General features: G+C 36.9%; 1 protein-coding gene across 7 annotated transcripts in view; it reads left to right on the forward strand.

Moving 5' to 3' along the window:
- NCOA2 (nuclear receptor coactivator 2) overlaps positions 1-12,782 on the forward strand; it is a 198,610-nt gene that overhangs the window by 6,775 nt on the left and 179,053 nt on the right. For all 7 annotated transcript variants that reach the window (XM_083824146.1, XM_083824144.1, XM_083824148.1 and 4 more), the window contains exon 2: positions 3,025-3,104. The gene's annotated coding sequence lies outside the window, so the exon portion shown is untranslated. The remainder of the gene's footprint in view (positions 1-3,024; positions 3,105-12,782) is intronic.

Raw genomic sequence — 12,782 nt, forward strand, 5'->3', positions numbered from 1 at the left:
CATATTCTTTTTTTAAGAAATCAGAATTTAAAACCAGGATTATGTGATTTCATTTTAGTAGGACTAGGATACTTGTTGCCTTTATTTTATTTATTTATTTTTTTTTGTAAGTCAACCTGTTGATACTTTACTGGCTCTAAAATGCAGCTCTAATAACATAGTTTAAAGCTTTTTTTTTTTTTAAGGATCACAGCTTACTTTGATACCAAGATACTGCATTTCTAGTGAGGCCTCAGAATGTTTTCTTGCTATGGTTTTTCATGAAATTAACGTTAACTGACAATGACGTCACTTTAAAGACCATTTCTTAACATAAGAGTGAGGGAATCTGAAGATTGTATGTATGTGATCAAAAAATACATTCACTAGGCTTGCATGTATTAAATAAAGGTCTATTCTACATATGTCTGAAAGTGGTTGTCTTGCACTCCCTTCTTTTTAGCTAAACTGTAGTTTGTAGCGTTGATATTTTGTTCTCTTCACAACTTAGAGTCTTTATGGGGCAAGGAGTTAACATATCTTACACTGCTACAGGTAGCTGGAATACAGATGTCCATTTGCACTGTAAAAGAAAGAAATTATTGTGAATGAATGGAAAATAAACATGCAAAGTGTCTTGAAGTCAGGATGTTATTTTGGGCCCTATCAGTTGCACTTAGTTATTATGTTTGCCTTTTAAAAGTTTTCTTTTACTCTTCAGTCTATGGAAGATTGAACGGTGGCGTTGGAAAGCTACAAGTGTGAAGAATAGAAACTATAATATTCCATTTTTATATCATAGCTAATGCTTATAATTTGTACACATTTTAAGGCAGAGGCTCTTTCATCATGTAGGTCTTTGTTTGAGGCCTATATGCAGGCCTTTGAGCACCACTGTTAAAAGTATATTACTGTGAAAGCTGGCTTTGTGCAAGGGTGGTTTCTCTTCGGTTTTCAGGGGCATCGCAAGAACCTTCTGATTCTTGTGGGTATGATTTGCGTGGAATAGGTACTAGCAGTGCCTTGTTCCAGTGTTGCTTTTACTTTGTATTTCAGAAAGGGCTTTGAGAAAGGAAAATAAGGACTAATAGATAACTTCAGTGTGCAGTGTTCATCAGTTTTCCTTACTGATAATCCAGTTTAATTAGAAGTATAAATCTGGAATATACCATGTGTTTGGGTACATCAAGCTTATCACTGGTTTATGTACAATTTAAGACTTTTACTTAAAAAGAAACACTTTGTTAGCAGTTTTTTGAAGATAGTATTTAACCTATGAAACTATCATGTATTGTCTTGGTTTTCAGACAGCCCTATCGTTATCATTTAAAATGTTATACAAATAGAAAAAAATGAAAAGGGCAAGTTTTGCTGATCTTTCATCATTGTGGCACTGTGCCCAGTGAGCTGTAGAGTAGCCACTGGGAATCGCGTTACTCATGTGCAGACACTGAGCAGTGATATTGGAAGGCCACATAGATCAGGAGGTGAGGACCCCAAAATAAATTAGCAGGAGGAACACACCAGCCGTGCTTGTTGAGACAAGATGGTACTTGAGTGGTGCCCATTCTCCTTTGCTGGTGTGCAGCAGTTGAAAAGACGGGCATGATGAGGAGGATTCAGCCCTTCTAGAGTTGGGAGATGAATGGAAAACAATTCTGTCTACACAGACATTCTTGTTGTTATTGCAATCCTATGGCAAAGGGCCATCCCACCATGGCTGGGGCTGAAGCCCTCACTCTCTGCCTTTGGCCCAAAGGGCACCCAGTGGCTATGCCTCATCATCTGCTTGGGCAGTGGCTTCTCCTTACTGAATCCCTCTGAACTGCAGGTGTCTGGCAGAAATTGTAATTCCTGCTAAAATGCTAAATGATCTGGTGTTTTACTTTATAATTTCACTCCAAGACATGACCGTGTTTTGCATGAATGAGGGCCAACTCCAAGGCCAAAATTAAAATTAATAAAAAAAAAAGTGGTTTGTAGACCTTGTATAATTCTTAGGTATTCCTGAGAGAGTAATGTTTTCAGATCTTCTGTGTATGTATTTTATACAAAAATACTTTTTTTATTAGTGGGTCCTCTGAATAGTCTGTTACTGTAGTGATATCCTGCCTGAACTAGAAAAAATTCAGCAGGTCTTATTTGAAGTTTTCTTGTGAGATGGTGATATTGACAGAAATCATATAGTTGTCTAGAAATCCCACTTTTCTCAAGGTGTAATTAGTGCTTTTTGTTGATGACACGTAGCTTATCTTCCATTATCTTTATGTTCTGCCCTTTTGTTAGTCAGAAAGAGAAATTAGAGAACTTTTTGGTAGCTTGCTTGGATACATTTGACATAAAGTACTTGTCTGACTTAAAAACAAAAGTCCAGGTATAATATTTTTGTGGACAGTGTCATTTTAATATTGCCCACCTCCTCTTCTTTCTTGAAGAAATGCACGTTACTTTGTGATGCTTGTCTTCTGCTCTTCTGGCATCTTAAGTTCGGTACTAATGAAGAGAGATTTGTTGTTGTTTGTTGGTTGTCCACAGATACTCATCATTCAAGTCAGAGGTCTTGTAAGTGGAGATTCAGAGAAGAAACATGCTTCTACACATACAATTTTTAAAAATGTTTGAGAAGCATTTTATAAAAATATCAGTTTCTCCTTTTTAGAGATTTGAAACTCATAAGTTACAAAGTCAGCCAGCCAAGCAGTCAACCAAAAAAGGAACCAACCACTTTCACAGAGAGTTCCCACAGATTCTTTTGTGAAAACAAGGACTATATACCATGTAAATTAATTTAAACATCTTAGTTGCTATCACTGCAAATTTGCAGGAGGTAGCAGGTAAAGAGGAAGCTGTGTGCCTGGAGTGATTGTGTAACTAGAAGGAGATTGTTGTTATGTCTGGAAAAAGAGATAATGTTCTGCAACATACATAATGTTTCCCTCACGATGTTATGCTTAAAAGTGAGATGTGCTAACCATTATATTTTCATTTTTCTTTGCCTGTCTAAAAACAAAAAAAAACTAATATTTTTCTCAATTTTGTTCACAGCGTACTTGAGATACATCTGAGTGTTGGGGTCCCTCACGCACACAGCATCTAGAACTCCCTGCCTGCCTCGCTGAGTCTCGGTGAGTTCTCCGTCATGTTTAATTAGACCGCCTTACAGTTTTATCTCCGTTGCTGAGGAATTTGATGTGAGACATCTTAAAGTGATTGTGTGGATACAGCAGAACAAACCCTGGTTTTAAGTAATGTGTGATGTTACAGTCAGGAAATATGAACATTTTAGAGACTTTCAACAATTATGCTCAAACTGGTTATGAAAGCAGGGAGCTTGCTTTAGCTCCAGGACCAGGAATGGGACTCTGTTCTGCGAAGGCTGAAGGGGAAAATGTGATGCTTCTGCACATGAAGTTTGTTTGATACTTCATCCTTTTACTAAGGAACTGGTGTTTTTCCAATGTGCTGATTATGGTCTGTCTTTCTGTGAAGGTTGAGTATGAAGTAATACAAGCTTTTCCGTCCAACTATCTGCACTAATAAATTACTTAAATTGAGGGCTGAAATAGGTATAATGACACTGATGACTTAAACTGCTTGTTGCTCAAGAATTACTGTCTGATGGCTCCATCAGGCAGTGCTGTGCCTGTTTAACTCTGCTCACAAGAAGGGATAATACCACTGAGAATTAGAAAACAGGACCCCTGTGGATTGTTTAAATGCAGACTAATAATAGTTTGGTAGTGCAGTGAAAGAAAGTAGAATATAAATGCTGTGTTTTTATTTTAGGTATGTTTAATATATCAATATACTCACTTGGTATAAATCTTTTACAAATACGCATTTGAGATTTTATGTGAGAACCTTTTCAGGGTACTCATGAATAAATGTTGTCTTTTAGCACATAGAGTGACTTATTAAGGTCAGAAATATGTATTTTTGAGGCTTGCACACTAAATATAGAGGTGGGGAATGAGCCAACTAAGAAGGGTTTGGGTTTTTTTGGGCATAGCTGTTTATACAATGCCAGCCATTTACGGGTAAAATTATGTATGTCTACATCAAGTATCATTTCCTCTTTCGTTAATTACATTGAGATTTTTTTTCTTGCAAAGTAACAATGCTTTTCTTTAAACTGAAATGAGATTTAAGAAGCTTTTCAGTGCTTCTGTTTTTCTGCCTTTTTCCTTGGCTGTTCTAATAATAAAAATTTGCAGTTCATTGCATTCAATAGACTTCATAATACTGGTTGAATAGTTTGTTTATATATTAACTTGAAAATGTTGTGCCATGTAGATGTTATTTATTACTTAGTTACACTTATTGCTTACACTATATTTATTTACACTACTTACTTGAGATGCACAATGATCACAATGTGTACATGCAGGTTTTCTCAATAATAAGCTATTTTTGTGACCATTTAAATTAATTTCTTAAAAAGAAGAAAGTAAGAATCTCAAAATATGTTGTTGATTTTTTCTTTTTCTATTGAATAAAAGACTCATAATAGAATGAGTTAGGTATGAATAATAAAGAAAGAAAAATGTCACTGCCAAAATTCCCCATAGAGAACATGAAATTTTGTTGTCAAATTGATAGCATGTTTGTTTTCATTTCAGTTGTCTTGATTGCAATTTTCTATCAAACAGAGAATGCATTAGGTTAAGACTGAAAAAGGTAAATATTCAAATAAAAAGCAATTTACATATAATTGCCTTTTTTCCTAATTAATTACCGTGAGTGGGGAAAAAAAAACTTTCTTTTGCTCAGTGCTGCTAAATTCTGCACCAAAATTCCAAATTCATTTAGTTGATACAGTGACAGAAAGTAATATGGTACTTTTGCAGATACTAAATAAAACATAGTTGCTGTGTATGAAAAGCTCAAAGCTTTTAATATGAGCAACTAAGAGATAAATATTTGTATGTGAAGCCTGTGGTTATAACAGTGAGGAAGAAAACAGTGTTAAAAAAAAAAAAAAAGTTCCATGAAAGGATTTGAAGCCAAGGATGAACCTGGAAATAGAGAGGCAGCTCTCCAAAAATAATATCCTAATGTTCTAAAATGGATAGTTACCCACGTGTTCACACGATAGTTAAGGGAAAGAGAATTGCATAAGATATGGAGTATCTTCAAACTTTGGTTCCTTTGAGTCCTCAGAAGTGTTAACATTGACTTCTGAATTCCTGGGATCTCAGTCCTATTTTTTGATTTATTCAGAGTTTCACATTCTCCGGTGCAATATCAGAGAGAAATTATATTAATTTATATTAACTATTAATGTCTGAACTTAGAAAATGTTTACAAGTATCTTAAGTGTGGGAGACAGAGGGATTTGGCCAACCTCTTTTCAGTGGTTTGTGGGGACAGGACAAGGGGCAATGGCCACAAAATGGAGCACAGGCAGTTCCGCACCAACATGTGAAAGAAATTCTTCATGGCGACGGAGCACTGGAACAGGCTGCCCAGGGAGGTTGTGGAGTCTCCTTCTCTGGAGATATTTAAGGCCCGTCTGGGTGCCTACCTGGGCAGCCTGCTCTAGGGAACCTGCTTTGGCAGGGGGGTTGGACTCGATCTATTGAGGTCCCTTCCAACCCCTACAACTCTGTGATTCTGTGAAAAGATATACCAGCTGGAATCTCCTGAGAAATTCTGTCCTCAGCTTTTGATATGAGCTGCCTGTGGAATAAATGTTGTGTTTGACTGTGTGTTGTGGGACTGTAACACGATTGCGTGCATTCAGCCTCTCTGCCACTGCAGTAAGCTTTGCATCAAGTGAAACTACTGCTTAATACTGGATGGATATATTCTGAATATAATGTAGCGCATAAGAGTTTGAGTCCTGGACTGGTTCAACAGCTTTAGAGTATATATACATAAGCATGTAGAAATAATGTAAATGCTAGAATTTGTGACTACACCCTTGGAAATCTGGTGGTTAGGGTCATACAAGATAGCTGCTGTGCCCTACCAGAAGGGTGTGCAGTTAGAGACAGTCAGACTTTAGTTTTTAAACAAACCACCCAGATAAAAATACTAACCTTAGTTCCTAATTTAAAGGTTTTCTGACAGAAAACGTCTTCTGTCTCTTTCTCCTTTTCTTTCTGCTTGAAATGGTTTCTTTTGCAGTGAATGTTTCTCAGGGGGAAAAAAAGAAAAAAAAGAATGCAGAGTAGAGGAATCTCACTTTTCTGTCACTCTTGATGAGAGTCTGTTTCAATCCAACTTTGTAGTGATTTCATTGGCATTTGTGTTGTAGTTAGTGTCAAGTGTGATGCATGGAAAATATTTCTGTTTGTTATGAGTTGTAGTATTCCTTGTTGCTCACAGCAGTCATCGATAAAATTCTGACAGATGTCCCACTTTTGACTGTGTCCTCCTAATATGTGTAAAGGGAGTGCTGTCAGAAAACACAGTGTAAGACTGAAAATAAAAGTACCTTATGTTGAAGCAAGTTTTAAGAGCGTTCACTGTTAGCTTGAAGATGCATGTGAGGCAAGATTACAGTAGGTTCCATGTATGAAATATAAATAAAAGTGTGAGAGAGAGAGAGAGAGAGAGATCACTTCTATCAAAATGCAAAGTTGTGCTGGGATAGAGCCCACCAAGAGCTCAGGAGTGAGTTCACAACACCTTAACTCCTATAGGGTCTGTATTTCTGAAATACTTGAAGTAAAATAGTTATTGATCACAGAAATAGAAATTTTTTTGACTTAGGTCTTCTCATTTGAAGGGGAATCTATGAGGCAGTTTTAACCTAGTTTGAATTGGTTTGTGCTAAATAAAGAGAATGTGGTCACATTTCTTAGACCTCAAAACTGAGGAACTCTGTTTTGCATGAAATATGATCAGATTTTTCTGTTTTCAGTCACTCCTGCTCAGTAGCAACAGTTAACATGAATTGCCTATAAAGATGCCTGTAAAAGTAGATGCTTGATTATAGTGAATTTAATGCAGTCAGGGTTAAAATGATACTGCTAATCTGAGAGCAAACTTTCTGTGTGGGTGGTACAGTGAGAATGTTCCACAGACGTAGAGAAATGAGCATCTATTAAGATTTATTAAATTGACCCATATATTATTATTAATTCCTTCCTTGAATTACAAATGGAGATTATGGAAATCCTTGGTTTTTATTGTGTGGGAGAGTTGAAATTTACACAAATACACTATATTGCATTTCCTTTAAAATTAGTGAAAACAGGATTATAGAGAAATCTCATCATCCTTGCAACTAGCAGATCTAGATTTGTTAATAATGAAAGCAGATTAAAAGTACTCTAATAGTTTTGAGGCCACAATGTTCAAATTCATTTTAAGTCTGAAGTAAACTGTCCTTAAATATGTAAAACTCATTAATTGCTGTGAATGGACTTAAATGGAGTGCTCTGTCAATGAACTTCTTACTAAGCTGATAGAACCAAACTTCATATATCAAGGACTGTTGAAAACACTATCATTCAATTGATTGAAATTTGCCTTTTCTAGCTATATCCAGGAAGATTATTTCTAACACTTCAGTTTCAGTGAGATATATAAAAAATATTTAGGAAATGAGATTGCTAACTCAATTTTATTCACTTCTTAAATATTGGTTTTGACTTAGTAATGGGCTTTGGTAAGATTTTTTTCATTTCTTACCTTGATAGGAACGTTTTTATGTGGGCAAAGGTATAGTGTATATGCATTTGCAGAAGGAATAGCTGTCATTATTGTCTGTGGAAAATCAATATATATTTTAAATATAGATTGATGACATTGTACCACTGGTATTGGAGCCTGAGAATTCTAAAGGGGTCAAGAACAGGACAACTGAGCACTTGCATCATCAAAGAAGATGAGATGCATTTACTCGGTCAAATTTTCCTCTGGGCTTTCCTTTAGCCCCTGAATTGGGAAGAGTGAAATATTTACCCAGCTCAGCTCTTGACAGCAAATAGTATTAATTAAATACAGGGCTTGAAAATGACACTGGTATTTCGGATTAAGGCCAGTAGATTTTGCCTTGGCTTTCTGGAAATTGAATTCCAGTAGTCTGTTTATTTGACAGCATTATAGTACAATAATTTGAGGTTCATGGATATTTCTGTACATTAAAGTGGGTGAATTTTTATCATGCCATGATGCTGGGATGTTAAATTCTGAAGACTTATGTGACGAGAATAGTAAGCAAATTTGCAGCTGGTTAATATAAAGTGTGGCACACTGTTTCTATCTGATTAATTTACCTTTATATTAACTGGATTGGCAAGAAATTGTAATTTTTAAATAAACTTCGGATGTTGAAAAATTCAGTCTCAGATAAGTTACAGATTTTAAGTTTAATGTTATTAAGTTGGTTTAGAAATATCTCTTAAACTATGCATAGCTTGATAAGACACCTTATCTTAACAATTTGGAAAGAGAAAAGTTATTGGAATATTTTCCTCCCCCAGAAAGGACAGCCATTTGTGGTTACCTGGCTACATAGAGATCAGATTTTAGTATATGTGTCTAGTAACTTATGATCCAGATTCTTCCTCTTTTTCATTATCTGTGCTTTTGTTCCTTCAGTAGTCCCAGTTCAATAAACTAAAGTGTTCAGTATACACCAAGCTCCATATCTTTCAAAGTGACAGCAATAGGCAATCTAGGAACATTTAAAATTAGAATTGAGAAGAGAGTTAGTTTTATAGTGGGTATCGCAAATCAGTTCATCCTTGAGGGAGACTGCAGTAATGTCATACTGAGTTAAAATGTTTCCATTCGTGCTCTTCCAGTATATTTTTCTTTTGCTTATATTCTGATAGTTTCATGTAAACTTTGAATCATCATCTTTACAAGTAACCCGTTGAACTGAAGATCCATTTTTGCTTCGGGTTCCTTTGTCCTTTAATCTCTAGGCACTTATTTCACAGTCATAAAAGAGTGAGATGTCTTCATTTTTATTTTTTAGTCCAGGGTGTAAGCTTGACTCTAACTGTACTGTGTGGTGGCAAAGTTAGTAGTACTTTAAAATGGGATTGAAACATCTGTATTTCTCTGAAGGTAGGTGGCCAACATGTATTAAATTTCACTTGGGTTAATTTTTATGGCCTTCCAGTTTTCAGACTCTTTTTTTTGCTTGGCTTCTCTTGACAAATCCTGCTTAGCTCTATTTGTATTGCTCGGTACAGCTGAAGAGACTCATGAAAAAACTTTTCCTGTCAGGAATTGTGGTATGTAACTTCCTGAATATATCCTACAGTGGAATAAGTTTTGTGTGTGTCTGATGATACATGAAGTTTCATGCATGACTACCAGTGTTTAAAATATTCCTCGTCCATGACTGTGATTCTGGTCTTGCATTCCGTATGAGCCTGCTCTTTCGTTGTTATTCAAGTTCACAGATCCTGAGCTGCACTGAAATATCTAGGGGATCAATACATGTGAGTCTATTGTATAACACTTATGATTGCCATACTTACAACATACTTGACACAAATACACAAAAGGGGAGAAAAAACAACACAATAGGCCATTTTATATGAAACAGCCCATGCTATTCTGCTGCTGTCATACACCGAGTGTGCTATCACCACTATTGTATACCACAGGTGATGTGCTACAACATGAATTGTCAAATGAATTATGTTCTGTTAATTTTCTGCTTTCACTGATTAGCGTCAGATATGCTGTGTGTACAGCATACCTGTATAGTACTAATTTATTTCTGGATATCAGCATAGAATCACATACATGGTGCTCAGGTCCTGTTTTAAGTATTGTGGATATTATTTAAAATACAGAAAGAAAAGAAGTGTAGCAGCCTGCTGATGATAAACTTGATTCCAGTAACATCAGTTTACAAACTTGCCTCCTACTTAGTTTTCCTCTTACCTCCTTCTTTAGTCCATTTCTGAGCTGTTTCCTTCTGCCCCCAGCTTCCCGGAGAAGTGTTTTGCACGTCATCTTCTGATATAGCATGGTAACGCTTTGGGATAGCCCATGCTCGTTTGTCTGGCCAAAGCTCCCAGGCAGCAGCGCAGGCGGAGGGATGCTGTGGACCAGGAGAGCTTGATCCATGTAACACTCTAATAGGAGTTGGAGTGTTTGTGTGTGTATTTATTGATCTGTCTATCTGACATAGCCTGTGCTCTGGTTCGGGGGGAGGCGGATGGTCCATCTGCTCCCTGCGGCCTGGCCCCGTTCCCCAGGTGCTGCTCCCCTGTCCAGTTGCAGCAGGCCAGGCTCTGGCCGGCTGCCAGTGTTTTACAGCTGTGGGAGGTGGCTCCTGGTGCAACCTGTGTTATCCGGCGAGGCTGCAGGGCCTGGGGAGCCCTGTCCTGTGCCCTCATGCACACACGGGCACCGACAGGCCCGGGTGCAGGGCTGTGCTCGTCCTCGGTTGCCAAAGGGGGAGAGGCGGGAGGGCGAACTGCTGCATGCTGCCTCGTTCTGAGCACACAACAAGATGGAGGCACGATGCTCCTGATTCCCATTTGAGCCTCCAGCCTCCTGGGAGATTGCTTCCCCCTCCGGGCTGCTGAATATTTTATTGGGTGGAGCTTTCTATCTCTGCCTCTGAAACAATTTTGCTTTTTACTGTTGCTTAAATACATTGTTGAAGAACTGGATTTCAGCTGGGAGCGCCCTGCCTGCTGCGTGTGCCTTGCAGTAAAGACAGAAGTTTCTTCACTTTCCCACTTCCATTTATTTAATTTATTTATATGCTACCTATCAGGTTGTCTTCTCAGGCAAGGTACTGCAAAGGAAGCTAAGGTGTACATTTACAGATATATTTAGCAATTAAATCCCCTTGTGGTTGCTATTAATGCTTTGAGATGGCTTACCCTACTTTGACATGAAGTAAGCTTTCTGAAACAAGGGCATTTTTACTGATGAATTGAGGATTTGTGCAACTTGAAACAGTTTAAAATGTGTTGTTTTTTTCTTTCATTTTCCTGTTCAGGGGCTAAAATGAAAAATCCATTCTAGGCACAGCTCTGTTTCTCATATCAGAGAGATCTTTGTCCATAAGTAAATGGATACATTTGACTATAAACATAAAATAGAAAATAACTTTTCCCATGGTTGTCACTACTTATGCCATCTTTTTTCCAAATTATTTGATTAGGCAAGTGTGAAGGATTTTTGCCATGTAAAATTGATCAATTCTTGAAAACCTGAAAAGATCAAAATGCAACATTTTTATATCTCTTAGCATTAGAGAAAATGAGAAGTGAAAATGTGAACTGTGTACAGCAAGTCTCTCAAAGGTAAAAATACACTCTTAAAAATTTAAAGCATTAAGTGATTATTTTGTATTATGGTTGAAAAGGCCATATTCCATCATATTGCTTAGTGTTGACGTGACTTTGGGACTGTCTGACTTTAGCTTTAGTGTTTGTGGTAAAATTTTCATAGTGATCTGTGTTCTGTTCTGTTACACTTATGTAAATGATTTCTGTTGCAGTTACATTGAAATCGCTGTGAAAGAAAGGTAGCATCCCTTAGCCATAGAATTTCCTCATGGAAGGAGGCGCACTTTTTTTTTTCCCTCCAATCTAAGAAGGGGAAATGAGGGTGACTTACATAAAGATTGAGCCAACTACTAATACATGGGAGATGAAAATGTAAAATCCAATGTTGGGTAAAACATTTTTCTGGTAATTGAAGATTTTTCTGAAAAAAAAAAAAGGAAAGGGCATGAGCTGAGTGTACAGAAGATATCATGTTTCTGTTTTTTAACTGATTTTGCTTACTGCTGACAGGGAAGGAAGTCAGTAACAGGCAGCTTATTTTCTTGTATGGACAACATCTTGTGGAGCAGAGGAGAAACAATGAATTAATGCAACATGGTTTTGTGTGAGTGCATACCTGGAGCAACACGTTTTTTATTAATATTTTAATAATTGAACATTTGTTTGCATGTTTGTTTCTATATTGTAATTTGTACGGATTGTATTACCAGTTTTTCATTCTGTCTTGCTGCTTCGTTCAGGATATCAGGTAACTTTAGCCATCCTTACGCCATGCTGATGGGCTCTTTGTGTGAAGCATCTGTTATTCTATTTATCGCATTGAATAGTTAACTTTTTATTTTATCTTTAATTCAAGTCAAGTATCAGCTCTGAAAATATTTTTGTACTTTGAACAACTATTTTAGTTAATCAACAGATGTGCATAAGGTAGCTGGAACCATTTGTAGAATCTGGGGGCTTCATTTCATCCTTGAACAGGTTCTGTGATGGAAATTTTGTGATAGTCATGCCCATGGGAATTATGGTGTATGGGTAACAACAGGAATGGAGTTATTCCCTGGCCACATGCTAGAGAGCTGGGAATTTACTCTTCAGTGTCATGTTGACGAGATGTTCTCTAAAGAAGTCACTGAGCTTGAGGTGAAGTGTCATCTCTTCAGTTTCTTATTGTAAAATGGGCTCGATCCAGATTTTCTCCATATGCAGAATGTGCAAGTTCATTGTTTGTGGCCTAAATAAAAATGTTTTTCATTTCCTCATAGGAATAAAATGTCTACTATCTACATGTGTTGTGATTTATTAATGAAGTTGTAAGAACTGCTGTTGAAGCAATGGCCTTTTGCTATTTTATTAAACAAAAATCAACTTAAATTGTTTTGAGTTACAGCATTTTTGTCTGCTTATGTTAGGAGATAAAACTGAATATTGACTTAGTTTTTAATTCTTCCTCTGTGAAACATGAAGCTATCTCTGTGAATGGTGATGATGGAGTTACTCTTTGAAATTCTAATTTAACACTTCAGTAATGGGTCAAGCTTTCTCTGAATCCTCTGTGGGATTATTTGATTTGCTGTCTGGTTA

This window comes from Anser anser, assembly GCF_964211835.1.
Source record: "Anser anser genome assembly, chromosome: 2".
NCBI classification, from domain to species: domain Eukaryota; kingdom Metazoa; phylum Chordata; class Aves; order Anseriformes; family Anatidae; genus Anser; species Anser anser.